This window comes from Hevea brasiliensis, chromosome 8 (genome assembly GCF_030052815.1).
Source record: "Hevea brasiliensis isolate MT/VB/25A 57/8 chromosome 8, ASM3005281v1, whole genome shotgun sequence".
In the NCBI taxonomy this organism is placed as follows: Eukaryota; Viridiplantae; Streptophyta; class Magnoliopsida; order Malpighiales; family Euphorbiaceae; genus Hevea; species Hevea brasiliensis.
Genome location: NC_079500.1, coordinates 36906880 through 36916716, shown reverse-complemented (window position 1 = coordinate 36916716; position 9837 = coordinate 36906880). Strand labels below are relative to the sequence as shown.

The window sequence follows — 9837 nt, the reverse complement described above, 5'->3', positions numbered from 1 at the left end:
AACACCTGAAATACTGCAGAATCATGGAATTAAGAGCTTGACAATAGAAATTACAAAAACTAATGAAATCAACTACTATGCATGAGATTACTTACCTAAATGCTATGAGATAGTATACAAATGTGCTTAAAAACATCTATACAATTCAAGTGTATCAAATACCCCCAAACTCAAACTTTTACTTGTCCTCAAGCAAAACAAAACTCTATTTTAAAATGCATTTCAGGGGATAACTTAGGAATATAACCAATAATTCAATAAGCACATGATTGAACTCCTCCAATCCTTCATACCATTTACCCTCTTTCAAGGCATAAGGGTTCTAATAGCTGCCTGTTTGGAACTTCACCTTCTTTCATGGTGTTTCGACTAGTTATTCTTCTGTGCAAGGCTATTAATAAGTCACAAATCACTTGTTTTATTAGGATAAATTTGAGAAACACTTACTCTCCCAAATTTGCCTCTATTATGGATAATTGTGATGAAGTGACTCAATTCCAACTCCATAGGCATATCTCAATTTTCTATCTCCACTAATGTTGCATACACTTTTCAAAAGATCAAAAGGTTTTAAAAGGGTTGTAATGGGGCTAAGGGATAATGACTTGGTTGCCAATGAAAAGTTTTTAGGGAATGCAAATATGAGGATAGCATGTGTGTATAAAGTATCAAGTATACTAAGTTTATTCTACTGATTTTGTATGGAGAGGAAAGGTTTTTATTTGTTTTATATATATATATAGTGCCAAGCATGCTTCCATGATACTTATCTTGGGACTTCTTCTTCTTTTTTTTATTTATGTCCCTTTTATCCTCTCCCCCAAACTTATTGCTTTTGCTGGGTTGGAAAGACAAATTTTTCTTTGATTTCAATTGCACACTTGCACTCTTTCTTGAGTTTGACATCCTTTCTCCATTTTCTTTTTTTTTTCACTTAATATACTTATCCTTTATGCATTAGGCTTCCTCAAAAAGGTGAGGTATGTGTTTAGGCTAGGGGCTAGGTCAATAATTATGGGTAAACAAGGAAAATCATATAGGTAAAAATATAGGCTCAAGTTGGGTGCAAGGGACATATTGTGACTAAGGTTGGCTAAGGCTTAATTAGGCTATATCAAAGAATGCCTTAATTATTTCTTCATCAAGCATATGCTAGGATTTCACTTTGATAGGTCCAAGAGATATATTCTAGAACTAGTGAGGCATTTTCAAGTTTGTTTATATTTTAAGAAATTTCTCCTAACTTCACAAGTTCGATGTGACAAATTAATAGTTATGAAGGGGTTTAACTAGTCTAGTTTCACTAAAGAGATTAGGTTTTTCACAGACAACATGTTAAAGTCCCTTTTTGTCTATCAAGATATGTTCATTCCTCTATCCCATAGAGTCCAATTATTAGCTTACTAGAAATTGGTTATAGTTCTAAGTTTCACAATTCAAAGTTCAAAATTTTCAAAAAATTTTCAATATTTTTCTGGAATTTTTATACATAAGAATAATATAGCTGAAATTAAGCAATGTAATGATATGCAAGACATTAAATGCACTTGTATCCCCCCAAACTCGAATCGGACATTATCCTTAATGTCAACATAATATGCAAAATTAGAGAAAACCATACAAAAATAATAAGAAAGCATATTATGTATTAAGCATGGAAAGGTTGGACAAAAAGCAAATAAAAAAGACCTATGATTGCAGTTTAGGATTAAGGTATGCAAGATTTTACAATAAAGAACCTATCCTATAGTCCTAGCTCTAAAAGGTCTTTGATGGTGATGATGGCAATGCTGGCTGCTCTTCATCGAGCCTCTCCATTAGCATGTCCAGTTTGTTGTGGGCTTCCTGGAGGCTGTCCTCTATTGCTTGCATCCTGTTGTTGATGGTGGTCTCTATACATTATTGGTATGCAAGGACTGGGTGGTGGTGTGTATGGAGGCACTCGAGCGAGGGACTCATGAAAGAATGGCTCTTAGGCTTCCGCCTGTGGCTGCGAGGTCTCTCCAGGCCCTCTTATGCTTCATCTCTCCGAGGGATGCCATTCCTTTTGGTATTAAGCAGGTAGCAGGTGTTGCCCACCTTCCTACATATCCCCATGGATATGCAGATGGTTTGATCAATTCTTGATGTTCCACTGATGGAACGCAGCCTGTGATATCCTAAGACAAATCCAAAGTGGAGGGCGATGGTTGTGATAAGGCCACCAAGCACGATGTGCTTGGTAGTCTGATGACAGAGGTAGCGGAGGTAGTTGCACAAAAAAATGTTGGTGCTGCAGGGCTGCCCGATGACCATACACCATAGGAAAAAGAGCTCGCTGGCATTTACCATGCGAAGGCTATCACCACGGCCCATGATGGTGTGGGCGGCTAACCGATGCATGTAACACAGGGCTAAACTTGTGATACCCGAGGATTTTGACTTGCTGGAGTTATATGGCTCCGTATTCAGGGCTATGGAACTCCAGAAGTTAATGCTGTTGTATAGCATGTAGTTCCGAGGGATCTCTTGGTGGCCAGTGCTGTCGAAGCCGAAAATGGCATTGAACTCATCTATATTCATTACTCGGTTGACACCAAGGAGGCGAAATTCAATTTTGCCTCTATCTTCCCTATCAGTAGGCCATAAGGTGGCCTTGAAATTGCCCAAAAACTCCAGTGTGATGTCCCAGTATGCGAGGAATTAGAGTTAGGCAAACCTTGTCCATCCGATACTGTCGAAGAGTCCGTTGATCTCGTCCTGTAGCCCAATTTGCTCCAGTAGCGACAAATCCATGTATTTTGTGAAGCTAATTTTCCGGGTGTGAAGCCGGGTGCACATGGCCTTTTGGGCATCGTCACGGAATCCCCAAGGAATGGAGATTTTGGGTTGTGGAGTGGCTCATGGCTGGGGTTATGGTGGGGCTAGTTGAGGAGAGGCTGCCCTTGTTCTTGGGCGTTAGGGTATCGGCTGAGGGGGAGAAAATAAGGATTCTCCTCCTTGCCTCGAGGAAGAGCCCATTCTTCATGCAGATCATTTTACAGGAGCCATTGATCAGTTTTAGGAAAGAGAAAACTAGGGTTTGATGAAGGGAGAAGAGATTTGAGAGGTTTTTATAGACTAGGAGGGGTGGAGATAAAGGGTTTTGTCTTTATGAACTATTTTAAGGCGAGGGGTGTATTCAAAGAGCCATTAGGACTCTTCGTTTCATGCATTTCGCGCCTTAGGAGTAACATTTACGATATGATACACGGGTCCCTTAGGCAAATCCCACATCGGCAAAGCACGGAGATGGTCTTGGGCTCAAAAGTAATGATATATAAGATGGGGGAACTAATCACTAGAGGCGCCTTTTGGTGGAATGGCCTGGAGAGTTAGAAGAACTCCAGGGTTAAACGTGCTCGTTTGAGAGAAATCCTAGGATGGGTGACCTCCTGGGAAGTTCTCCATTCCACCTATGGGACAAAACCGTGAGGCTTATGGTCAAACGGACAATTCCTCTAGTGGCTGATTCCCGATCATTACAGTCCCGATATGTAGGGCCGTGTAAGTTTTTGCCCAAAAATTTTAAGTTTTTTCATAGCACACGGCCCGTGTAAATGAGCTCTGGGACCCGTGTAATTTACTGCCTCTCGAGCTACTTTGCTAAACATGTTACACGGCCTGTGTAAATTTCAAAAGGGACCCGTGTAACTTTCTGTCCTCAAGTTATTCTACTAGCAACATTACACGGCCTGTGTAAATTGGGCATGGACCCGTGTAATTTTCTGTTTCCCTTAGAGTTAAAATTTGAAAGAGTTTTGTGGACTTCTATAAAGTTACACGAGGCGTGTGAAATCTATAGACGACTCGTGTAATTTTGTGATTCTCCAATTTTTCCCTTATGAAAAATTTTTCTCACCAAAATGCTTAAAATGGATGTAAAGGTTAGCAATAGAGCTACATTCCCGGTTTTGTTCAATTTTTTTTTCTTGTGTGGTTTTGACTTTTTGATTCCCCTCCTCTCTTGCTTCCAGCTTCTTGCTTTTATAGAAGTTCCTACAAAATGAAATACTAATGAATATGAAACAAAAAATCAAAATAAGAAAGGGAAAGAAGAAAAGTTCAAAAAAATTTTGAGTTGCCTCCCAAAAAGCGCTTGTTTATAGTCTTTAGCTGGACTTTGCTTTCATCTTTCATGATCTATTAGGAGGGTCTTTGAAGGTGCAATTGACTCCCTAACCTTGAAAGTAAGGCTTCAGCCTCTTCCCATTGATTTTAAATACTCCTGAGGTTTCACTCCACACTTCTACTGCTCCATGCGGGAAGACTTGAGTGACCTTAAAAGGTCCGGACCATCTCAATTTCAGCTTCCCTAGGAAGAGTTTCAATCTAGAGTTGAATAATAGGAAAAGGTCTCCTTCTTTTATTTCTTTCCTTGCTATGCGCCTGTCATGCCATCTTTTGGTTTTATCTTTAAAGATTTTGGCATTTTCGTATGCATCCTGTCGGATTTCTTCCAACTCATTCAGTTGTAGGAGCCTTTTTTCATCAGCAGCTTTGAGGTCAAAGTTTAGGATCTAAATTGCCCAATAAGCTTTATGCTCAAGTTCGACAGGGAGATGGCATAATTTTCCACAAACCAGTCAAAAGGGTGTTGTGCCAATTGGGGTTTTATATGCAGTGCAGTAAGCCTACAGTGCATCATCTAACTTCATGCACCATTCCTTCCTAGATCAGTTTACAATTTTCTCTAGAATCCGTTTCAGTTCCCTGTTTGAGATTTCTACTTGGTCGCTGGTTTGAGGATGATAAGGTGTGGCCACCTTGTGAGTCACTCCATACTTTTTCAATAGTGTTTCGAATTATTGGTTGCAGAAGTGACTTCCTCTATCGCTGATTATTGCTCGTGGTGTACCAAATCTTATGAAGATATTCTTCTTAAGGAACCTTGTGACCACTCTAGCATCGTTGGTTAATGTGGCTATTACTTCTACCATTTTGACACATAATCAATACCAACCAGAATATACTTATTTCCATGGGAAGAGGGGAATGGACCCATGAAGTCTATCCCCCATGCATCAAACAATTCTTCCTCAAGTATACCATGCAGTGGCATTTCATTCCTTCTTGAAGTGTTGCCTGTTCTTTGGTATTGATCACAAGCTAGCACAAAGGATCTCACATCCTTAAACAAATGTGGCTAGTAAAACCCTGCTTGCAAGATCTTGGCTGTTGTTTTTGAGGTGCCAAGTGTCCTCCATATAGTGATGAATGGCAATGTTACAGAATGCTCTCTATTTCCTCTTTCGGTATGCATCTCCTTATCAGTGCATCATTACATCTCTTGTACAACAGAGGTTCCTCCCATGTATAGAACCACACATCATGTAGAAATTTCTTCCTTTGCTGATAAGTCATGTTTGGAGGCAATACCTTGCATACAAGAAAATTAACAAAGTCAGCATACCATGGAGCTTAGGAGAATGCTAGTAATCACTCATCAGGAAATAAATCATCAATTGGCAAGTCCTCGAAGTCCCCTATGTACTCCAATTTCAGCCTGAAAAGATGGTCAACTACTACATTTTTGGATCCCTTTTTGTCCTTGATTTCAAGGTCAAATTCTTACAGGAGTAAAATCCATCGAATCGGCCTTGGTTTCACCTTTTTCTTGTTCAAAAGGTACCAGATGGCAGCATGATCTGTGAATACAATGACTTTTGACCCAGTTAAATAGGATCTGAATTTGTCCATTGCAAACACCACTACTAAGAATTCCTTCTCTGTGGTGGCATAATTGATTTGCGCGTCATCGAGTGTCTTGCTAGCATAATAAATGGCATGGAGCTTTTTATCTTTTCTTTGCTCGAGCACCGCTCCAACTGTAAAGTCACTCGCATCGCACATCACCTCGAATGGTAGCTTCCAATCTGGTAGCTGCATTATTGGTGCTGAGATCAGGGCTTCTTTGATCCTGTTAAAAGAGACAAGGCAATTTTCATCAAAATCAAAGGGAACATCTTGACTCAATAGGTTGGTAAGTGGCTTAGCTATTTTGGAAAAACCTTTAATGAATCTTCTGTAAAACCCTGCATGTCCCAAAAAGCTTCGCACTCCCTTGACTGATGTTGGTGGTGGCATATTTTCAATGATCTCAATTTTTGCCTTATCAACCTTAATTCCTCTTTATAATATCAAATGTCCCAGAACTATACCTTTTCTTACCATGAAGTGGCATTTTTCCTAATTTAGGACCAGGTTTGATTCTTCACATCTTTGTAACACCTTAGATAAATTAGCTAGGCAATCATCAAAAGTAGTTCCATTGATAGAAAAATTATCCATAAAAACTTCCATGATATTTTCAATATAATTAGAAAAAATAGCCATCATGCATCTTTGGAAAGTGGCAGGGGCATTACAAAGACCAAAGGGCATCCTTCTATATGTAAATATTCCATAAGGGTATGTGAATATGGTCTTTTCTTGGTCTTCTGGGTGAATAGGAATTTGAAAGAATCCCGAGTACCCATCTAGATAACATAAGTAATAGTGTTTTGCTAACCTCTCTAACATTTGATCAATGAAAGGGAGAGGAAAATTGTCTTTTCTGGTGGCACTGCTCAATTTCCTATAATCTATGCACATTCGCCAACCAGTGATTGCCCTAGTAGGGATTAGTTCATTATTTGCATTTTGGATAATAGTTGTCCCACCCTTCTTAGGAACTACATGTACTGGACTAGCCCATTTACTATCAGAAATCGGGTATATGATACCTACATCTAATAGTTTCAAAATTTCTTTCTTGACTACTTCTTTCATGTTTGGGTTAAGTCATCTTTGGTGCTCGATAGTGGGTTTACTGTTTTCTTCCATGGGTATCCTATGCATGCAAATCGAGGGGTTAATCCCTTTCAGGTCTTCTATTTTATACCCTGTGCCCTTGTTATGGGTTCTAAGTTCTCTTAGCAATTTTTTCTCTTCTATCTTAGACAGGCTAGCATTGATTATAACAGGATATTTAGAGTTTAAGTCCAGAAATGCGTACCCTAGTGAGGAGGGGAGAGGTTTCAGATCTACCTGTTTGGCGTTTTCCTAGAGCTTGCCCTTGGGCTGTTCCTCCTTCAATTTCTCCACCTCGGAAGCATGAGCTAAGGGTAGCGGTGGATGAGCTGCTAACTATTGTGCACAGGCTATTATTTCTGTGTTTTCATTATTTGCTGTGTGGCTGTGCACAATGCATGCTTCAAGAGGATCTTTAGGATGTATCTTATGAAATTCCTCTTCAACTTGTTTGTCAATTATGTCAACCTTGAAGCATTCATCAGGTTCAAATTTTTGTTTCATTGTGTTGAACAAGTTGAATTCCACTTCTTCTTCTCCTACCTTGAGGGTTAGTCTCCCATTTTTTACGTCTATGATTACTCTGGCGGTTGCTAAGAATGGTCTTCCCAAGATGATAGGGATCTGAACATCTTCTTCCATCTCGAGGACAATAAAGTCTACTGAAATGAAGAATTTGCCCACTTTGATGGGGATGTTCTTAAGTATGCCCATAGGATATTTAATAGATCGATCAGCCAATTACAGTGAAATTGTCGTGCGCTTCAGTTCTTCGATCTCCAGTTTTTTGCATATTGATAAAGGCATTAAACTCACACTTGCCCCAAGATCGCAGAGGGCCTTGTCTATTTTCTTGTTGCCAATGAGACAGGGTATGGAGAAGCTTCCTGGATCTTTCAACTTTGGAGGCAGTTTGTTTTGTAGTATAGCACTGCATTCCTCTGTCAGAGCAACTGTCTTATAGTCTTCTAGTTTTCTTTTCTTTGACAGAATTTCCTTAAGAAATTTGGCATAGAATGGCATCTGAGAGAGTGCTTCTATGAAAGGAATATTGATATAAAGTTTCTGTAAAACTTCTAAAAACTTCCCAAACTGCTTGTCCAATTTGCCCTTTTGAAATCTCTGAGGAAAAGGTAGGGGAGGCTAGTATGGCTCTGGTAACTTCTTTTTCCTCCCTGCTTCCTCTTCCTGATTTTTCTTGGCTTCTTCCTCCTTTTTCTCTGCTTAGCTTTTAAATTTTTTTGAGGTTTCCTCAGTCGGTTCTTCCTCTGGTTATACTAGAGTTCTCCCACTCCTCAATGTTATTACCTTACAATGCTCCCTTAGGTTTATCTCTGGTTGACTAGGCAGTTTACCAGCAGCCTTACTTGAAGAACTTGCTTACTGAGCAATTTGATTCTGTAGCATTTTGTTATGGATAGCAAGTTGGTCCATTCTAGAAGTCAGCTATTTAATCAATTCATTTTGTTGTTGTTGAGCTGCTAGGAAACCTTCCATCATGGATTCCATGGTCATCTTCAGTTTAGGTTGCTGAGGTTGAGGAGATGGTGGTGGCTGTGCAAAGTTTTGGCCTCTGTTCTGAAATCCAGGGGCTGCTGGTGGTTTGTACTCCTGTTGTTTGTTTATTGGCTGATTCTGTTGGTTTGACCATGAGAAATTTGGGTGCTTCCTCCATCCAGGGTTGTAAGTGTTTGAATATGGATTGTTAGGCTGCCTCTGGTTGAAGTTTCCTCTATTATTCACATAGTTCATCCATTCTATGGGAGGTTCATTGAAGCTGTTATATTCTGAACTCATGTAACCTCCTCCATAGCTGTCCTCATATTGACTATTCATCCCTATAGCATTGGCTTGCATTTTATCAAGCCTCCTTGTGAGCTGATCAAATTGAGCATTTATCATGCTTAGGGTGTCCACTTCCAGAACCCCTGTTGTTCTCCTTGAGGTTCCTCTTTCATTTGACCACTCATAATTATGATATGCAACCCTCTCTATAAGTTCAAGTGCTTGTGTCACTATTTTCTCCATTAGGTCACCTTTTGCAGCCAAATCTACTGTGCTCCTTGTAGAGGGTAGTAACCCATTATAGAAATTTTGCACTAGTAGCCAATCCTCTATGCCATGGTGTGGACATTCCCTCTGCAGGTCCTTATATCTCTCTCATGCATCATAGAGTGATTCACCTTCCTTTTGTCTGAAGGTGTTGAGCTCAAGCCTCAGTCTTACAGCCTTTGTAGGTGGGAAATACCTTGCTAGAAAAGCATGTGAGAGGTTTTCCCAAGTGGTGAACACTCCAACTGGTTGAGAAAGTAACCACTTCCTTGCTCTGTCTCTAAAGGAGAATGGGAATGCTCTGAGTCTTATGGCTTGATCAGAAACTCCATTCATCTTGAATGTGTCACAAAGGGCAAGAAAGCATTGGAGGTGATAGTGTGGATCTTCTGTTGGTGAACCTCCAAACTAGGTTTGTTGAATCATTTGAAGCCAACTGGTTTTAACTCAAAGTTGTTGGCTTCCACTGTGGGTCTTGTGACACTGGGCTGAAATCCTTGGACAGATGGAGCTCCGTAGTATCTCAAGAGTCTTGGCCTGTCATTATTATCGGCTATGGTTGGTATTTCAAGATTTTCCTGATCGTGCTCTTGATGTTTCCTTTCCCTCCTGATAGCTCTCAAAGTTCTATCTATCTCTGGATCATAGTCCAAGATTTCTTCTTCTGGCCTTATTCTGGTTATATACCAGGTCAGGCACCTAAGAGAAAAGAAAAGAAATAAAACAAATCAAACAAAATTAGATAATAAATATAATTGCCTAAATCAGTTAAATTGCCTATCGCTCGATATTACTAAAGCCAAATTCCTTAGCAACGACGCCAAAAACTTGTTTACTGGTTTTTTAACTACCGCAAGTTCACGGATCACTAACAAGTAATAAAGTGATGAGTAAAGTATCATTCCCACGAGGAATATGATTATTAACTACCAAACTACATAGTGATTTTGACTGTTTAGGCTATCGAATGATAAG

The 9837-nt window shown here is 39.7% G+C and overlaps 1 non-coding gene across 1 annotated transcript; it reads left to right on the top strand.

The window, feature by feature from the left end:
- The first annotated feature begins 8926 nt into the window (after positions 1-8926).
- LOC131182579 (small nucleolar RNA R71) lies at positions 8927-9033 on the top strand. Its single transcript, XR_009150843.1, has one exon. It is a non-coding gene; the product is annotated as a small nucleolar RNA R71 (small nucleolar RNA).
- Positions 9034-9837: the final 804 nt, after the last annotated feature.